This window comes from Sus scrofa, chromosome X (genome assembly GCF_054392235.1).
Source record: "Sus scrofa isolate SSC_HxYL_T2T_F1_AM1 chromosome X, Sscrofa_HxYL_maternal_Yorkshire_Landrace_v2.0, whole genome shotgun sequence".
Taxonomy (NCBI): Eukaryota; Metazoa; Chordata; class Mammalia; order Artiodactyla; family Suidae; genus Sus; species Sus scrofa.
In genome coordinates this window covers 4,043,835-4,064,188 of record NC_139401.1, presented here as the reverse complement: position 1 = coordinate 4,064,188, position 20,354 = coordinate 4,043,835, and the positions used below count along the sequence as shown (strand labels likewise).

General features: G+C 50.6%; 1 protein-coding gene across 3 annotated transcripts in view; it reads left to right on the top strand.

Moving 5' to 3' along the window:
- LOC106504268 (protein kinase cAMP-dependent X-linked catalytic subunit) overlaps window positions 1-20,354 on the top strand; it is a 96,817-nt gene that overhangs the window by 9,381 nt on the left and 67,082 nt on the right. The window contains exon 1 of one of the 3 annotated variants that reach the window (XM_085007074.1): window positions 19,512-19,634. The exons of the other annotated variants lie outside the window; for them this stretch is intronic. The gene's annotated coding sequence lies outside the window, so the exon portion shown is untranslated. Of the gene's footprint in view, window positions 1-19,511; window positions 19,635-20,354 lie in introns of those variants that run through there. 3 annotated transcript variants of the gene reach the window in all.

Below are 20,354 nucleotides of genomic sequence, written 5' to 3'. Positions count from 1 at the left end.
CTGCCCCGACGCCACCCATCCCATGGAGGCACAGTGGGAACTCTGGGCCGTGTTGCTCTCATGCTGCTGTTTCTCCATCTCCTGTCTCTTTCTTACTCTTCTAAGGATCCTGGTGATTCCACTGGACTCCCAGAATCCTCTTGCACTTCCACCTGTTTAAGGATGAACTGATGAGCATCAGTAATGAGCCCCGGAAACCCAGCTTGCCCTGTGCCCTGTGAACAAAAGTGTCCCCACGTTCTGGGGAGGAGGACCAGGACATCTTATCCTGTGTGCCACCTGCTTCTTCTAGGGGACTGTGGATGCCTCTTCTGGGTCATGAAGGCTCTTGGGAGATCGTGCTGGCTGGACAGCTGCTCCCAGCCTGGCCTTGATGATGCGGCAGCATGGCTGTCTGTAAAGGGAGAAGCCACGGTGATGATAAAAAGCTTGTCTGTTGGTTTCTAGGAGAAGAGCTGGATCCAAGGACCAGCGGATGGATGGGGCTGGAGGGGTGTGTGTATCTATGTGTGTGTGTGCATGCACGCACGCTGGGGTGGACAGATGAGTTAATTGAGGCTTTCTTGGATGTGCCCTCTCCTGTGGGACTGGACCTGTGTCCCCCTCTCATGGTCCCTCCCCTGGTCCCTCCCCTGTGCTGGTCCAGCAGAACTGGTTCTGATGTCACAGCAGACAGGATTGCTCCGAGGTGAGGTGACAAAGCCTGACCTCAAGAGTGTCTGGAACCTTGAGGCACGCAGCTCTGACCCCAGGGGACAGCAGGCTGGGCAGGCATGTTGGGCGGGTGGCCATGCCCACATGGGATCCCAGAAGCCAACACGCAGGCGCGTGGAGGAGGGAGATGAAGGTGACAGAGGGAGGATTGTCCTCAAGGAGTCTTGAGCAAGTTGACTAACTTGACAACACAGGTATGTTCTTACGTAAACAGGCAGGTTCTTTTTGCCCAGGCGACCCTTGCCGGAATGATAAAACCGACACTCTGGAGGCTTCTGCCACACCAATCCCAGGAGCGTCCCCTTCCCCCCACTTCACAGGTGGGATCTCCGTTCTGTGCGGGGTTGGGGGGTCACGGTGCCACATGGGCTGCTCCATCCTTAAGGCACAGAGGCGGAAGTCCCTTGGGTACCTGGCTTACGTTCTTATAGGACAGAGGGCATGAACAGACACCTGGTGCTTTTGTTTTTGCTTTTTGGGTTTTTTCCCCTCATGCAGTCCCTTTATTTTTTAAATTACTTAATGCATTTTATTACATTTATTGGTGTACAGCAGTCATCACAACCACATTTTACAGCATTTCCATCAGACACCCCCAGTGCATCCCCCCACCCCCCAACCTCTCTCCTTTGGAAACTATAAGTTTTTCAAAGTCTGTGAGTCCGTATCTGTTCTGCAAAGAAGTTCCCTGGGTCCTTTTTTCAGATTCTACATGTCAGTGATAGCATTTGGTTTTGGTGTCTCACTGTCTGACTGACTTTACTTAGCATGATAATTTCCAGGTCCATCCATGTGGCTACCAGTGCTGTTATTTCTTTCCTTTTCATGGCTGACTAATATTCCATTGTGTCTATGGACCACATCTTCTTGATCCACTCGTCTGTCGATGGACATTTATTTAGGTGGTTTCCATGTCTTGGCTATTGCAGATACTGCTGCAATGAACATCAGAGTACATGTGTCTTTGTGAGTCATGGTTTTCTCTGGATAGATGCCCAGGAGTGGGGTTGCTGGATCAAATGGGAGTTCTAGTTTTAGTTTTCTGAGGCATCTCCATACTGTTTTCCACAGTGGTCGCACCAATTTACAATCCTACCAACAGTGAAATAGGGTTCTTTTCTCTCCACACCCTCTCTAGCACTTATTGTTTGTGGACTTTTGGATGATGGCCATTCTGGCTGGTGTAAGGTGGTACCTCATCGTGGTTTTGATTTGCATTGTCCTAATCATGAGTGATGTTGAACATCTTTTCATGTGTTTTTTGGCCATCCGTATGTCTTCTTTGGAGAATCATCTCTTTAGATCTTCTGTCCGTTTTTTGATGGGGTTGTTTGTTTTTTTGGTATGGAGCGGGAGGAGGTGCTTATAAATTGTGGAGATGAATCCCTTGTCCAGTCGATTCCTTTGCAAAGATTTTCTCCCATTCTGTGGGTTGTCTTTTCGTGTTGTTTAGGGTTTCCTCTGCTGTGCAGCAACATTTAACCAAGTCCATTTGTTTATTTTTGTTTCTATTGTCATTACTCTTAAGAGGTGGATCTGAGAAGATGTTGCTGTCTTTATGTCGGAGAGTGTTTGGCCGGTGTTTCTCCTCTAAGAGTTTTATAGTATCTGGTCTTATATGTAGGTCTTATCCATTGGGAGTTTATTTTCGTGTCTGGTGTTAGGAAGGGTTCTCATTTCTTTCGTGGACAGTGGCCGTCCAGTTTTCCCGGCACCCTGTATGGAAGGGGCTGTCTTTTCTCCACTGTACATTCTTGCCTCTGGCACCTGGTGCTTTTGAAGTTGTCCCCCGGCTCCTGTGTTCAAGCCACCCCAGCGTCCCCAAGACTCGCCCCGTCGGATGCGCCTCATCCGCCATGACCGCGGATGGAGCGAAGGCGTGGGGGGGTGGACCGGGGCACGGGAGATTCTTCTTGTGGGCGGTTCCTGCCCGCCCTGTGCGTCAGCCTTGTCCCCACGTGGGAGCTCCCTGTCAGACACCGCTGGGTGCTCCTTCCAGCCTTTCATCTCCAGCCAGGCGCCTCCAGCACCCTCCCCAACCCCTGCTTGACCCGTCCCGTCGCAGTGAGTCCAGGAGGGCTGTCCAGGCTGGACCCTGGGCGTCGGAGGTGCCCGCCCACTGGTTCATTGCGCTTCTGAGCAGAAGCTCCACTTCTGGCACCTTGCACACTGCTTTATCCCACGTCCCCCGAGCAGAGTCCCACAGGGTTTTTGAGCAGGTAATAGAAAGCAGGCAAGCCGTCTGCCACCGTCCGGGTTCCCGTGCATGACTTCCTGCACACCCTCGCCTCCTGAGCCCGGCTCATGTGCAGGTGCCCCAGGTGGTTTGTTTTGGCGGATCGGTGATGACAGGCTGCGAGTCAGGGAGGTTTGGCAGGCAGAGCCCCCCAGGGGGCAGCCCGCCCCCCCCAGGGTTCTCGCAAGCGCTTGACCTTTAATTCGGTGGATGATTTTACCCGGCGGGATCCTTACCTCAGGAGCCCCTTCACCTCACAAAGGGCGGTGTAGATCTGAGGCTGGGTGAGGCTGGCGGGGCTCAGGCTCTGCTGAAAGAAAGCCTTTGTGAGGCCGAGGGCGCCTGGGATCGGCATCTTGGGGTGTGGGGGGGGGGGGGCAGACACGTGGGGCTCTGTGTGCTGAGGCAGAGCCGGAGCTCACGCCCGGGGCTCGCAGGGAGGGGCGAGAGGTGGGTCCTCGGCCACCTTCTGTTTGGGGTCGATTCCAAAGATGACCATTCGGCAGAGGGCAGAGATGGAGAACGCTGGCCTTGGAAGGACCTCCCCAAATCGGAAAGGCCATCACCAAGGCAAACTCTCTCTAGAGTTTTCCTCTTTTGGAAATTCTGCCTGGGCAATAGGTGCCATTTATCTATCCTGACACCTTCAGAAAACAACTTACCTGGAAAAAAGAAAAGCAGTGAGTCAGAGACTCACCTGTCTCCTTGCACATGAGTAGTTCTTGTTGGGGGAGGTTTTACTGCCGAAGCCTGTGATCTAGCTCATCCTTGAACGGGTGAGTTCGCCTTTCATTTGGGTGACAGATTCTGCTGCCGCAGGGGTTGCCTTGCTTTTGGTCAGAGCCCTTGCTTCTGGTCACCGTGGTGATGACGGTATTGAGTTTGTCTTTCGAGGGCGGCACCTGCAGCAGATGGAGGTTCCCAGGCTAGGGGTCCAGTCGGAGCTGCAGCTGCAGGTCGACCCCACAGCCACAGCCCATGCCAGATCTGAGCCACGCCTGCAAGCTACACCACAGCTCACGGCAACGCCGGATCCTTAACCCACGGAGCAAGGCCAGGGATCGAACCCGCATCCTCAAGGTTCCTAGTTGGATTCGTTAACCACTGCGCCACGATGGGAATTCCATTGTTGTTACTATCTGTGTGGATTTCTGCTTTTCACCTTCATTGATTTCTGCTCAAATCTGTGTTAGGTCTTCTGCTTGCTTTGGGTTTGTGTTCCTCTTTTTTATGTAGTTTTCTTTTTCTTTTTTTTCCTTTCCTTTTCTCTTCTTCGCCCCCCTTTTATTTTCTTTCTTTCTTTCTTTTTCTTTTCTTTTCTTTTTTTTTTTGGTCTTTATTTGCTTTGGCTGGTATTAAAGTGCTTTATTTTGATGGAGCTTCTGGACTGCGGCCCTGAGTGTCTCAGACAACCATGGAAGAAATGGAACCTTCAGCGCTCCCATTGTGCCTCAGCGGGTTAAGGATCTGACATAGTGTCCGTGAGGTTTCAGGTTCGGCCCCTGGCCTCAAGCCCCGGATGAAGGACCCGGCATTGCCACAAGCTGTGGTGTAGGTCGAGGATGTGGCTCAGATCCCGCATTGCTGTGGCTGTGGTGTAGGCCGGCCGCTGCAGCTCTAATTTGACCCCTAGCCTGGGACCCTCCATATGCTGATGGTGCAGCCCTAAAAAAAAAAACAAACCTGTGACCCAGGAGACCTGCTAAGCCGGGGGCATCTTTGCCTGCCGCCGTCCTGGGCAGCCCAGCTCCTCCAGGTCACTGGCCAATCCGCTGTGCTCTGTGTGCTGGGGCTGGGTGACCCTCCTCGGCAGCTGTGCCTTCCTGTGGGTTGACGGGTCCCTCTTCCAGCCTGTGCTCGTTCCTCTCCCTCCTCCTTGTGTGAAAAGCCCCAGCTGCTTCCCCTGGGGACCAAGCTGCAGACATAAGCGCGGAGAAAATGAGGCATTGGCCACCTGCTCCAGAAGCCGGGCCCGCATGTGCAGGGCGTTTCAGGGCAGCTGCTTGTCTTCCTGAAAAGCCAGAGTCACGTGAGGGCACAGCCCGTCAGGTCGAACTGCTTGCAAGTGTGTGGTCTTGACGTCGAGAACTCCTGTCTAGTCTAGACCTTGGGATGCTCTTGACAGATGGCTCGGTGGGCAGGTCGGGTGCCTGCGGTATCAGCGGGCTCTGCCTTTGCAAAACGGAAAACCTGCATCTTTATGTAGTTGGCTGGTGATTTTGTGGTGTGCGTTCCTGTCTACGTTGAGCGGTACGTGTGCGCCCGCGATGGTTCCCGGAGCAGACATAGGTGCGCACACCCACGGGCACCGGTGGCTGATGGGGTGGCAGTCTGGCGCACTGTGGAAAACGCTATGGGTCTTTGGACTTGGACAATTACTCTGCTGAAACCAGAGCACCGCCGCCTCGTCCAAGCTCGCGGCCCCGGCTGTCCCCTTGGGTCAGCAGGGCAGGTAGTTCCCAGGTAGATAGACCCCAGTTCGGCCCCCAGAGGGGGCGTGTGAATTCTTCCTTTAGAAGGGAGCCACGGTACGTGGGACGGTAGGGTTCCAGGCTGCTTCCTTCTGCCCCCAGAAAAGACACCCAGGAATCGTGACACACATCGCATAGTGATCGGAACGTTCATAGCAGCATTATTATAAGGTGGGGGGGACCGAGTCCAGCCCAGGAATCACTCAGTTGCACAAAGAGCAGGACTCTTGGGTGTGGGTGCTTGAAAGAAGGCATTTAAAAAAATTTTGTTGTTGTTGGCGTCCAGTTAACTTTCACGTCGTGTTGGTTTCAGGTTCCTGCAAAGTCTGTCTTTTATATATATATATATATATATATATATACACACACACACATATCCATTTGTTTTTGGATTCTTTTCCCATAGAGGTTATTACGCAGTGTTGATTCATTATCCTGTGCTACACAGTAGGTCCTTGTTACCTATTTATTTTACTATAGTCGCACATGTGTGCCAATCCCAACCCCCTAATTTATTCCGTCCATGCCGTTTCGACTCTGGTCACCATGACTTTGGTTCAAAATCTTTGAGTCTGTTTCCGTTTTGGAAGTTCTTTTGTATCATTTTTCATTAGCGTCCACGTATTAGTGATCTCCTGTGACCCCTGTCTTTCTGTCTGATTTCACTTCGTATGATAATTTCTAAGTCCATCCGGGTTGCTGCAAAGGGCATGATTTCATTCTTTTTGATGGCTGACTAGTATTCCATTGTATTTCTGGGCCGCATCTTCCTCATCCACTCCTCTGTCGGTGGACATTAAGGCTGTTTCCATGTCTTGGCTCTTGCGAATAGGGCTGCTGTAAACATAGGGGTGATTGGATGTTTTTGATGATGGTTTTCTTTGAATAGACGCCTGGACAGGGGACGGCTGGATCCTATGGTGGTTCTATGACTAGTTTTCTGAGGAATCGCCCTGCTGGTTTCCATAGTGGTTGTGCCAGTTTGCATTCCCACCCACAGTGTAGGAGGGTTCCCTGTTTCTCCACACCCTCTCCAGCTTTTATTGTTTGTAGACTTTTGGATGATGGCCATTCTGATCAGAGTGAGGTGACACCTCATTGTAGTTTTGATTGGCTCATTTCACTTCGTAGCATAATTTCCAGATCCATCCGTGTGGCTGCAGATGGACATTATTTTATTACTTTTTTATGGCTGAGTAATATTCCATGGTGTATATACCACAATTTCTTTTTCTGTTTTTTTTTTTTAATTAAAGTATGGTGGATTTATAGTATTTGGCCTATTTCTGCTGTACAGTAAAGTGCCCCAGTCATGCATATACACACATTCCCTTTCTTATAGTATCTTCCATCAAGTTCTTTCCCAAGAGACTGGATAGAGTTCCCTGTTGTGTAGACAGGTTCATTCGTGTCATTTAAAAAAATTTTTTTTAAGATTTTTTTTTTTTAATTTTAGTTGAGTTACAGTGTTCCTTCGAGTTCTGCTGTACAGCAGCGTGGCCCATACATGGTCACACATAGATAGACATTTTTTTTCTCATATTGTCTTCCGTCATTTTCTAGGGAAGGCACAGTTTACTGGAGGGCCTTCAGGATGGGGTGAGTAGCTTTCATCAAGATTCTTGAGCAACTGAGACACTGCCTTTCGGTTGATTTTATTGGCTGCCGGTGTTGTGCCTCACCTCCCGAGTGGCTGGTGTGGCGTCGCCCTTTGGAGCAGGGCTGTGGCATGCCCGCCGTGCCCAGGGCTGTGGCATGCCCGCCGTGCCCAGGCTTGAAGGACAACATGCCTTGGGCTGGGAACGCGTCCCCTGGCTCCGGCCGGGCAGGAGTCAGGCACGGGCACTGGAAGACAGGCTCGCTTTTGTTTTCTAAGCAGACGTTAAGCTCCCCGTGCTTGCCCAGGACACGGTTCACCTGCAGCACACAGTGATGGGTGCTCACCCAGCGTAGGGCCGGGGGGCTTTTAAGACACCCTCAGGTCTCCCTCCCGAACCCCACTGGGGGACGATGTGGCTTCTTAGTCCTTGGTCTGGGGAGACAGGGTTTTGTGGGTGGCATTGGATATGTGGGGAGCTCGAGGCAGTCCCAGAGGAAGACGGTTGATGGGAAGGAAGCATGTTTTTGTCTCAAATGACGCCTTTGATCTTGAACAGGTGCTGTTTTCTTTTTTGTTTTTGTTTTTTGTCTTTTTAGGGCCGCACCCGGTGCGTATGGAAGTTTCCAGGCTAGGAGTCCAATCGGAGCAGCAGCTGCCAGTCTACACCACAGCCCCAGCAACGCGGGTTCCCAGACGCATCTGTGACCTACAGCGCAGCTCACAGCAGCACTGGATCCTTAACCCACAGAGCGAGGCCAGGGATCGAACCCGCATCCTCATAGATCCTCGGGTTCGTTAACCTTGGAGCCATGACGAGAACTCCACGGATGGTGCGTTGAAGAGGGAACCTTCAGAAAGGCTTCGGAGACGTGGGTTCGATCCCCGGCTGGACAGAGTGGGTTAAGGATCTGGCGTTGCTGCTGTAGCAGCAGATCTCACAGACTCGACTTGGATTCCACCCCTGGCCTGGGAACTGCCACATGCCTTGTGAGTGTGGCCGTTACGAAAAAAGAGGCAGGATTGCACGTCACATTTTCAAGCAGCTTATACATAGAAATTCATATCAGGGAAGGGCAGACATTGTGAGGCGTGGAATCGGGGCCGACAAGCAGGCGAGGCGTTCACAGCGCAGGTGTGGCGGTGGCCGGGATCGGGGCAGGTGTGATTGGAGGGGAGACGCACGGAGCCCCGAGCTCGTGGGGGCGTTGGGGTTGAGCTGTGTGAGTCAGAGAAGGCTGGATCTCGACATAGGTAAGATGCAAATAATGGGCATCTTTACTGCCAGGCGAAAAGTTTGTAGGTGTTTCTAAATACAGGGGGACCATATCATCCAGCAGTCCCCCTCCTGGGACTTCAGTTCCAAAAGACACAGGCACCCCAATCAGTGTTCATAGCAGCACTCTTCACAAGAGCCGAGACATGGAAGCCAGTTACGTGTCCATTGACAGAGGCATGGATGAGGACGTGGCATGTGTGTGGGGTGTGTGTAGATACATAGATGCTTTTTAGGGCCTCACGTGGGGCATATGGAAGTTCCCAGGCCAGGGGCAGAATGGAAGCGACAGCTGCCGGCCTGCACCGCAGCCGCAGCGACGTCAGATCTAAGCTGCATCTGTGACCTACACTGCAGCTCACGGCAACGCTGGGTCCTTCACCCACGGAGCGAGGCCAGGGATTGAACCTGCATCCTCACGGAGGCATGTTGGGTTCCTAACCTGCCGAGCCACCACGGGAACTCGGACCTTACACAGTTTTAGTACTACTGTCTGTGACCAAGAATGAGTTTTGAGCTGAATCCTGGCCTTCTCCTATCATGAATTATAAGGATCATTGTAGCTCTGGAGCCATCTGGTGGCCTCAGCCCTGACTGTTATGCAGACAAGACAGGCTCCTGAGTAGACTCAGCAGGACTAGTTGAGCCTGACCGGTTCACCAGGTTGGTATGACTAGTTCCAGACTCACCCGTCTCTCCTAGACGGTAGGGTAGCAGACTTCTTGGTTTCCTTCTAGCAGCGCGTCCGACACGCCTTGGTGCCCTGAAGATGGTGTGTGCGGAGTCAGTGTTGCTATGGCAACCCCCAGATACCCCCAACTTCTTTTTTTTTAAATTTATTTTATTGAAGTAGAGTTGACATACAGTGTTGAGTTGGTTTCAGGCATACAGCAAAGGGACTCATTTATACATAGGTATTCTTTTTCGTGTTCTTTTCCGTAATGCTTGATCACAGGTGAATAGGCTGCCCTGTGCTGTGCACTAGGACTTGGTTGCTGTCCTCTGTGTCCTCGGGTGCATCTACGAACCCCAAACTCCCCCTCCATTCCGCTCCCCCCCCCCCCCCCCCGCCCTTGACAACCACACTCTGTTCTCCTGGTCTGAGTCTGTTTCTGTTCTATAGTTAGGCTCCTCCGTGCCGTAGTTTTGATGCCATGTGTAAGTGAGATCATACGCTTTTTGTCTTTTGCTATCTGACGGACTTCATGTTGTATAAGAATCTCTAGTTGCACCCGTGTGGCTGCACGTGGCATGATTCCATTCCTTTTTTATGGCTGAGTAATATTCCATGGTGTACATGCACCACATCTTCTTTATCCGTTCCTCTGTCTGTGGATGTTTAAGTTGCTTCTGTGTCTTGGCTGTGGTGAAGAGTGCTTCAGTGAACATAGGGGTGCATGGATCTTTTCTAATTAGGTTATCTTTGGAAAGATAGATGCCCAGGAGTGAGATTGCGGGATCATCCCTGTCTTCTTTCTTTGATTCAAGCTCACGTCTTTTGACTTTAAAGAGCCCTAGGGGTTTGCCTTCCATCTTTCAGAACCTTGACAATCACATACGTAAACAAAATCAGACATCAGAATTCTATCCTCCTGGGGGGGCCTGCACCTCAGGATCTTTTTAATTTTTTTTTTAGGGCCACACGCATGCCATATGGACGTTCCCAGACCAGGGGTGGAATCGGAGCTGCAGCTGCCGATCTACGGCACAGACACAGCGACGTGGGGTCCAAGCCTTGTCTGCGACCCACACCATAGCTCACGGCAACGCCAGATCATTCACCCACTCCGTGAGACCAGGGATGGAACCCGCATTCTCATGGAGACAGTGTTGGGTTCTTAACCCACTGAGCCACACGGGGAACTCCCGAAACAGCTTTTGAATAATATTCTTGGCTCTCCCCCAATTCATTTGACACCTGAGATACACGACACACCCAAAAGACCTTTCCCTAATCGCACTGAAAGTCCAGAGATATAACGGGTGTTTTCTGAAAGCCATTAAAACCAGCTCCTATTTTCTAAGCATCGCTGGTGCCTGATCCTGCACGGAGCCCTCTTAGTGTCTCTGCTGTTTCTGTACGGTCCGAAGGAAAGGTGACGTGAGGATTTCAAAGCAAAACATCTTCCTCACCGAGGGGTCGATTGAGTTCGCCAAGGGACCAGCGGGCTTTCTTGAGAACTTGTCGGGAGACTCATGGTTTACTCCCTAGAGAACAGGTATGCAGGTGGAGCATGCCTGCCTGCGCTTTGCTGCTAATTGCATTTTTCTGTGATGGAGGGTTTGTGGTAACCCTCCGTGAGCAAGCCTGTCGGGGCCGTTTTTCCAACAGCGTCTGTCCGCTGCGTGGCTCTGGGTCCCATTCCTGTAATTCTCGCCGTATTTCAAATGTGTCCGTATTTGTGATCCGGGAGCTTTCACGTAACTATGACAACAACACACTGAAGGCTCAGGATGGGTAGCATGTGTTATTTATTGATTCATTTGTTTTTCTTTTTACGGACGCCCCTGTGACATCTGGAAGTTCCCAGATGGAGTCCCAGCAGAGCAGCCGCTGCAAGTCTATACCACAGCCACAGCCACAGCGGATCTGAGATGCATCTGCAACCTCAACAGCATAGCTCGCAGCAATGTTGGGTGCTTAACCCATGGAACAAGGCCAGGGATTGAACCTGCATCCTCACAGACACTATGTCGGATTCTTAACCCACTGAGCCGCAGCGGGAGTTCCAGTTCACATATTTTAGCAAGACAGCCTTTTAAAATGAAGGTCTCTGCCTTGTCTTTTAGACATAAAGTGTTGTACACTTAGTAGACTACAGGGGAGAGTGGACATCAGTTTTTTTTTTTTTTTTTTGGCCACACTTGGAGTATGCAGAAGCTCCTAGCCAGAGATCAAACCTGAGCCACAGCAGTGACAATGCTGGGTCCTTAACCCCCTGAGCCAACAGGGACTCCCTCAGCATCACTTTCACAGGCACTGGGAAATCAAAAAAATCTCTCTGGCGCGTTTTATTGTGACGGTTGATTTATTGCAGTGGTCTGGAACTGAACCTGAAATATCTCCGAGATCTGTCACTGTGTGTGTGTGTGTGTGTGTGTGTGTGTGTGTGTGTGTATTATTCCTAGTCTCTCACCATCGTGAATACGGTCGGAGACTTTCATGTGTCAGTCTGCCTGCACACAGTTGTCTACCTGCACACCCTGCACACGGGAACACACAGAATTACACACACCCACAAACACAGAAACACACACAGAGAAATATACACTGCACAAACACAGAAGTACACAAGCACACAGAAATACACTTGCACACACAGAAACTCACATAGAGAAATACACATACACACAGAAATATACCTACACAAAGGCAGAAATAGAAATACACACAAAAACACACACAGAAACACAGACACACAAACACAGAAACTCACACAGAAATACACACACACACACAAACATACACACAGAGAAATACACACAAACACAGAAACACACACAGAAACAGAAAAGTATAAACACACACACACACACGCACACACACGCTCACAGTCTACCTTTTCCAAGGTTGCGTTAAACTGATACCACAGTGCATTTCCAGGGACACAGGAATAACGTAGGTGTAGACACCCAGCAAGAAGGAACTGCACGGGTTGAGGCTCAAAGGGAACTTCTCTGGCGACCACCACGTCCCCCTGTTGTGAACACAGTGCCCAGGGAACCATCCGCACCGTTGGAAGTTTTCTCTGTCCAGAAATGCAAGGCAGGAGTGCTTGCTGTGGCTCAGCAGAAACGAATCCAACTAGTACCCATGAGGATGCAGGTTCGATCCCTGGCCTCGTTCAGTGGGTGAAGGATCTGACATTGCCGTGAGCTGTGATGTAGCTGGCAGACGAGGCTCGGATCCTGCATTGCTGTGGCTGTGGTGTAGACTGGCAGCTGCAGCTCCAGTTGGACCCCTAGCCTGGGAACCTCCCTATGCTGCAGGTGCAGCCCTAAGAAGACCAAAAACAAAACAAAACAAACAAACAAAAAAAAGCAAGGCAGCAAGAACTGGCTGTTCTTTCAAAGCCAAGCATCCCAACCTCACTCACACACGAAAACTTGAGTGGTCCTCCAGAGACTCATTCTTTCTTTTTTTCTTCTCTTTAATGTCTTTTGTTGAAGTGGAGTTGACAGACAGCGCTGTTTTAATTTCTGCTGTACAGCCGCGTGACTCAGTTACACACATAGATATTTTGCCGTATTCTTTTCCATGATGGTTGATCACAGGATATTGAATATAATTCCCTGTGCTCTGCAGGAGGACTTGGTGGGTTATCCATCCTACAGACAATAGTTTGCATCTGTCAACCGCAAACTCCCAATGTATCCCTTCCCCTTCCCCCTCCCCCTTGGCAACCACACGTGTGTTCTCCATGTCTGTGAGTCTGTTTCTGTTCTGTAGATAGTGCCGTATTTTAGATGCCACATAGAAGTGATCTCGTATGCTCTTTGTCGTTCTCAGTTTGACTTACTTCACTTCGTGTGATCATCTCTAGGTCCATCCATGTTGCTGCAAGTGGCATTATTGTGTTCTTTTTCATGGCCGAGTAATATTCCACGGTATGCACAGACCACGTCTTCGTTATGCACTGTTCTGTCGATGGACATACAGGTTATTTCCATGTCTCGGCTGTTGTACCTAGTACTGCAAGGAGCATTGGGTGCATGGATCTTTTCAGAGGATTGTTTTCTCCAGAGAGATGCCCAGGCGTGGGGTTGTTGGATCCTACAGTCATTCTCTGTTTAGTTTTCTGAGCAGCCTCTCGACTGTCCTCCATCGTGGTGGAACCAATTTCCGTTCCCACCCTAACCCTCTTCTCCACACCCTCTCCAGCATTTACTGTTTATGGTCTTAATAGGAAAAGACCATCAGCCTTGTCTTGATCAGTAGGTTCCTCTGTCCGAGACATCAAGACGGCAAAAGACCCAAGATTCCAGAAAAAGCACATAATTCGTGGAACCCGAGAGACCATTAAAACAAAAAGGGAACATAAGGTTTTTTGTTTTTTTTTTAAAGTTTTCCTTTGAGTCATAATTTCGGAGAAGTGTGACAAGATTCTGTCTCCATCAACAAAAATAGGATGTTCCGGTGAAGGAGCAACAGGAAGAGCTTCTTGCAGGACGGCTGGACGTTTCAAGGAGGGATTTTTCAAGGTCCAAAGGGGGAACTTGCCCATCCTTGTGACGTTAGCTGTCGTCCTGCAGCTGGTGGCTCCCAAAGGCGTGGCTCTCAGCTACACCTTTGTTTGGGTGCTGGCGGCCACTGCCTTTGGGGGTGTCTGTCTGCCCTGATATCGACGGGGTCCCTTGTGTTAACTTCCTGAGGCTGTTGTCACAAGCCGTGAGAAGCCAGGTGGCCTAAAACGACAGATCTCCACCCTCTGCCCAGCCCTGGAGACCACATGTTTTGAGGTCAAGGTGTCACAGGGCTGGGTTCCCTTGAGAAGCTCCAGGAGAGGGTCCTTCCTGCCTCCGCCAGCTTCTGGGGGCTCCAGGCAGCCCTGGGCTGGTGGCTGCCTCCCTCCCGTCTCTGCCTCCATCTTCCCGTGGCTTCTCCTCTGTGTCTGGGTCTCCTCTTGTGTCTCCTAGGAGGACACTGTCCTTGGAGGGAAGGCCCCCCTCATCCAGGAGGACCTCCTCTCAGACCCCTCACTTCCTCACACCTGCAAAGACCCTGTTTCCAGATAAGATCTGGTTCTTCCCAGAACAGACTTCCATCCAGATAAGCAGACTAGGGACTTAAACCCACAGGCACCCACGCTCCCCCATCCTGGAGACCAGGTGTCTGAGGTCAAGGGGTCCCATGGCTGAGCTCCCTCTAGAGGCTCCAGTGGAGGGTCCTTCCTGCCTCTTCCAGCTTCTGGAGGCTCTGTCTCTTTGTCCGTCCGTCCGTCCGTCCATCCATCCATCCATCCATCCATCCATCCATCCATCCTCCTTTATTTTTCTCTTTCCTTCCGTGTATGTGTCCGTCTCCTATCTGTGTAATCTGTCATCCATCTCACCCGTTTTTCTCTCTCTGTTTCTCTGTCATCTCTGTGTCATCTGTCATCTCTCTTCTCCGTTATGTATGTATCTATATCTGTCGTCTGTCCGTCTGTCATCTCACTACTGTATCTCTCTGTCGTCATTGTTACTTGTCTCCCACTGACCTATTATCTTTTATCCATCCATCCGTCCAGCCACCACCACCTGTTTATTCTCTCATCTGTCTCAATCATCTGTGTCATCCATTTACATCTGTCTGTATTTCTCTGTCATCTCTGTATCACTCTGTGTTTATTATGGATGTATGTGTGTATGCGTATAAAGCATCTTTGTATCTGTGCATGCCTCTACCTAGTATTATTTTTATTTCTTCCACCTGTCTCTCATCTGTCTTTTATCCATGCATCCATCCATCCTTTTCCCATCTTCTGGAGCAGTTGTTTTGCAGCCGAGGGCATTGCTGTTTTCTCTGGACACTTGGAGACATCGTGATTGTCACACAAGCAGAAAGGGGGCTGCTGCTGGCCTGCGGTGGGTCAACTCCCCCCCACCCTCCGCCCCAGTGCCCTGGACACCCCCAGCACACAGGATCCTCTAACCCAGACTGTCCATCATGCTGAGGTGGAGAAACCTGCTGATGCACTGTTGGTCATTGGAGCTGGGGGGCTGTTTCTGTGACTTAATCACCTCCCCCTGGGGGCAGTTTAGGGCTGCTGCTCTCACTTGGCCGGCTTTGCGCAGTGAACATACAAAGACCAAGCACATCTGCTGAGAGAAAGCGAAGGCGGGGCCGGGAATTCCAGGCATTTCCTGGTGTGGCCTTTGTCCGTGTTGGGGCTGGAGCTGGCACGGTTGGTATTCTGTGATTCTACATTTCGTATCCTTGCCATCAGGGAGTAGCACTCAGTAAGTCATCTGTCAGTGCAAGAATTGTGGTTCTATCAGCTCTGTTGTTATCTTTTAAAGCAGGACACGGTGAAATGGAATGTTGGCCTCAGCAGCATTTGGGAGCAGTTACTTGGTGGTTTTTTTCGCGCTGTCTAGACGCGTGATCTCACAAAGCCCACTCCTCCCCGCCAGCGCTCAGCGGAACCGATCTTTGAAGTTCAGGCTCCAGGCTTAGTTAAAAAGCCTTCATAACTTTATCCAAAACAAACATCATTTGGGATAAATTTTGCTTATTACGATATGATACGCAAGCCATAAAATTCACTCTTTCAAAGTGTCTAGTTCTTGGTTTTAAGTTGAATCAGACTTAGCACACATTCTTTTTTTTTTTGTCTTTTTAGGGCTGCACCTGTGGCATATGGAAGTTCCCAGGCTAGGGGTCGAATTGGAGCTGTAGCCACTGGTCTACACCACAGCCGCAGCGACGCCAAATCCGAGCTGCGTCTGCAACCTACACTGCAGTTCACGGCAACATCAGATCCTTAACCCACTGAGCGAGGCCAGGGATCGAACCTGCATCCTCATGGATGCTAGTAGGGCTTCTAACTGCTGAGCTCTCACGGGAACTCCCAGCACAGGTTCTTTAAAACACCTTCTAAAGGTTCCTCCCTACCCCCCGATAAAACAGAAGTTTGTCTAAACTTGTTTGCAGCCGTAAATTCCAGAATCCAACTTTTGAAAGAAGTACCCACGTTACCCACTTACGATGTCCTGTAATGTAGTTTACAATCGTTTCTTTAAAAAAAATTTTTTTTGGGGTGCAATGATGTCATGTAATGTAGTTTATTATCTTTTCTTTCTTTCTGAGATTTTTATTTGGCTGCGTCTTTTGGCATGTGGAAGCTCCCAAGCCAGAGATGGAATGCACGCCACAGCAGTGACAGTGATGGATCCTTAACCCACTGCGCCACCAGGAAACTCCTGTAATCTTTTCTGATATGACTTTGGTGGAGAGGAATCCTTAAGGCAAAGAGATAGGTTTGACAGCAGTACATTCTTTCATCAAGGCATCGTAATTATTTTGGCATCCTTGTCTAATGTGTGCGTATTAAATTGATCAGGTAACATATATTTAGCTATTGTGTACGTAAGACATTTCTATAGTTCAGAAATAAAAAAATTTAAAAAAATTTGGAGTTCCCTTTGTGGCTCAGCAGGAACGAGCCCAACAGTAGTATCCGTGAGAATGAGGGTTTGATCCCTGGCTTTGCCCAGGGGGTTGAGGATCTGGCGTTGCCTGAGTGGTGGTGTAGGTTGCAGCTGTGGTTCAGATCTCATGTTGCTGTAGCTGTGGTGTAGACTGGCAACTGCAGCTCCAATTTGACAGCTGGCCTGGGAACTTCCATATGCTGCAGGTACGGCCCTAGGAAAAAAAGAAAATTGTTCAGGCAAAGGCACCCCTGTTTTTGGCCCCCATCTGCCCTCATCCCCTCACTCCAGGCCTGCAGCTCAGTGTCTTGTTCTTTTTGCAAACACCTTTTCAACAGACAGAAGCAAAAATCACCATCAAGAGGGGCATTTTATTAAGATGCGGCCTCCTTTCAGTCTCCTTAGAAGTTATATATCCTTTTTCTTTTTTAAATTCTTTGAAACATTCCTGAACGAGTTTCACCAGTCTAAATGTTGAAAGAGATAAAACCTTAGCGTCCCGGAGTTCCCGTCGTGGCACAGTGGTTAACGAACCCGACTAGGAACCATGAGGTTGCAGGTTCGATCCCTGCCCTTGCTCAGTGGGTTAACGATCCGGCGTTGCCGTGAGCTGTGGTGTAGGTTGCAGATGCGGCTTGGATCCTGCGTTGCTGTGGCTCTGGCATAGGCTGGCGGCTACAGCTTCGATTCGACCCCTAGCCTGGGAACCTCCATATGCCGCGGAAGCGGCCCAAGAAATGGCAAAAAAAAAAAAAAGACCAAACAAACAAACAAACAAAAACCTTAGCGTCCCTTGAATGGAGGGGAGCTTGCAGCCAGTGTTGCAGGTACAGGGAGGTGACGGCCGACACTGGGCCGTGTGGGTTCCACTGATGATGGGAGGGCTTTGGAAGGGACCCTCAGAGCCCACCCACCAGGGACCAGCCTCCCCTGAGGTGTCTGGGAATTTCTTCCTAGCTCCAGGAGCACCTGGCGAGTTAGGGGTGAATGAGACCTGCCCTGGAGTCCCCATCTTGCAGAATTGCTGCATCGGGGGGTGGCGGCGGGGGCAGGGGGGGGGCTCAGATCCTCAGGCACCCTTGGGGCTGAAGCGCAGTCAGGATCTGTCAGACGTGTCCCAGTGGTGATCTCAGCACAAACGTCCTGGGGTGACCTTGGTATCTTCATCCCTCCCGCGCAGGAGGAAGGGTGAGGACAAAGAGTGTTCCCTGGAAACCCAGGGGCTGGCCGGGTTGTAGAGTGGGGGAGGGGAGCCCTGCTCCCTGGGGGTGAGGGGGTGGAACCTGTGTTGAAATGCTCCCAGGCTCTCAGAGCCCCGTGGACAGGAGCCGCTGTCCCTGCTGGACTCTCTGCGCCTGTGGCGGTGTTCCGCCCTGGCTGGCCTGTTGCCTGAACTTCCGCCTGCCTTTCGGGCAAGGTTGGGCTTCTCCATCCCCACACTGAGCCCTTGACTGTGCCTGGCTCTGCTTTGGTAGCATCCGGGATGCTCGTGGGCAAGGCACAGGGGGCCTTGACGCTTCAAGTGAGAATGACGGAAGACGGAAGACAGTGGAGGAAGGATGGGGTGGCTGGGAGACAAGTTAGGGGGTTGCGTTTAACAGATACCCAGTCTCGTATGTAAAACAGACAGAGAACAAGGACCTACCGGGCAGCGCAGGGAACTATACTCAATGTATCGTCATCACCTAGGAGGGAAGAGAATCTGCAGAGGAATCGATATGTGTGTGTATAACGGAGTCGCTTTGTTGCACGCCTGAAACAAGGGCAACGTGTAATTCAACTATCCTTCCATATAAAGGTCCAAAAATATCTTTTTTCCCCCTTCTGTTTATAGCTGCACCTGCAGCATATGGAAATTCCCAGGCGAGGGGTCAAATTGGAGTGGCCGCTGCCAGCCTACACCACAGCCACGGCGACCAGATCCGAGCTGCATCCGAGACCTACACCACAGCTCACGGCAACGCTGGATCCTTAACCCACGGAGTGAGGCCAGGCATCAAACCCTCATCGCCCGGTGGATACGGTGTCAGGGCCTTAACCTGCTGAGCCACAATGGGAACTCCTCCGCCAAATCTTTAACTTAGGGCAGCTGCTTTTCAAAGCCCGTCTTCGCCCCCCATGGAGTTTCGAATTTCCATAGTTGAGACGAGGAAGAGCAAAACCATACATCGTACTTTGTGCACATGTGTGGGTGTGGCCGCGTGTCATTTGGGGAGAGTATTTTCTAATGCAAAAGGACACACGCACTTAGCCTCTCATACTGAGTGACGTCAGTCAGACAGATACTGTAAGATATCACTTCCATGTGGAATCTAAAATAGGGCACCAATGAACCTGTCTGCCGAACAGAAACAGACCCCCAGCCACAGAGATCAGACGTGGGGTTGCCGGGGGGGGATGGGGAGTTTGGGGTCCGTAGGTGCAAACCCGGACCCTGAGAACGGAGAAGCCATGAGGTCCTGCTGTGCAGCGCAGGGAACTCTGTGCAGTGTCCTGGGATAGATGGAAGATCGCGTGAGAAAGGGCATGTGTGTCTGCAAATGCCTGGCTCCCTGTGCTGTGGGGCAGAAATGGACACAACATTGCAAATCAACTGTACATTCATTTCAAAAAGTATCAATAAAAGTGTTACTTGCGGGACAGGGATGAGAGGCGAGGTGAGTTTAGTAGCGTCCAGATCCTGGGCATCTTCACCTGTGAGGGTGCGGATGCCAGAAGCCAGGTGATGGCTGTGTTTAATCTCTTTTTTTAGGGAGGGAGGATTGCCTATAGAGATTCAATTTATTTTTTTTAATGATTTTTATTTTTTTCCATCATAGCTGGTTTACAGTGTTCTGTCAATTTTCTCCTGTACAGCAAGGTGACCCAGTCACACATGCATGCATATATATATATATATATATATATATACACACACGTTCTTTTTTCTCACATTATCCTCCATCGTGCATGACTAGATAGAGCACAGCAGGAAGCTTGACAGGTCTTAAGGAGGAGTTGGGGCCGTCCTGATGTTGTGTGGGCTGTGATTAAGTCCAGGCAGGGATTCTGGGTCGTTGTCAGGTGGGTCGTGATGTGGTTTTAGCTCCTCTTTGGGAAATAGGCTGACGGAGCCGTCTGTGCTGATTGTGTCTCTCCATCCATCCCAGCTTCTGTCTATCTGTCCATCCTTCCCTTCCTCCTTATGTAAGGGGGGGGGGGATACAGGTAAGAGAAGACAGGTGGGAGGGGGGTGTTTCCTGCCACTGGACCGCCAGGTAAACAGACGGGAGAGGTGGGTGAGCAGGAGGGGACCTTCTTTACGGATGCCCTTAGCAAATGTCTCCAGTCCAGTCTGGAATCTGAGTGGTGTCCACGTGGCACAGCAGCTTAAGGATCCCTGGTTTCCGCAGGTTGCAGTGGCGGCATGGGTTCGATTCCTGGCCCCAGAACTTACACATGCCATGGGTGCAGCCAGTTTTTTTAAAAAAATGGGGACTCTGTGGTTGTAAGAGACGGGGCGTCCTCAAAGATTATCCTGAGGTTCGTAGTACTCGTCAGGGTACCAGATAGGGTTGATTTGTTTTTTTGTTTTTTTTTTTTGGCTCCATATGGAGCTCACAGGCCTGGGATCAGATCCAAGCTGCAGCTGCAGCAACGCTGGATCTTTAACCCACTGTCCCAGGCCAGGGGTCGAACCTACATCCCAGCACTTCCCAAGACCCATTGCTCCACAGTGGGAGCTCCAGAGGTTTTTTTTTTTGTTTTTTTTTTTTAAAGAATTTTTTATAGGCATTCCTATGGTGGCTCAGTGGGTTAAGAACTCTGCTAGGATCCATGAGGACACGGGCTTGATCCCTGGCCTTGCTCAGTGGGTTAAGGATCCGACGTTGCTGTGAGCTCTGGTGTAGGTTGCAGATGCATCTCAGATCCGGCGTTGCTGTGGCT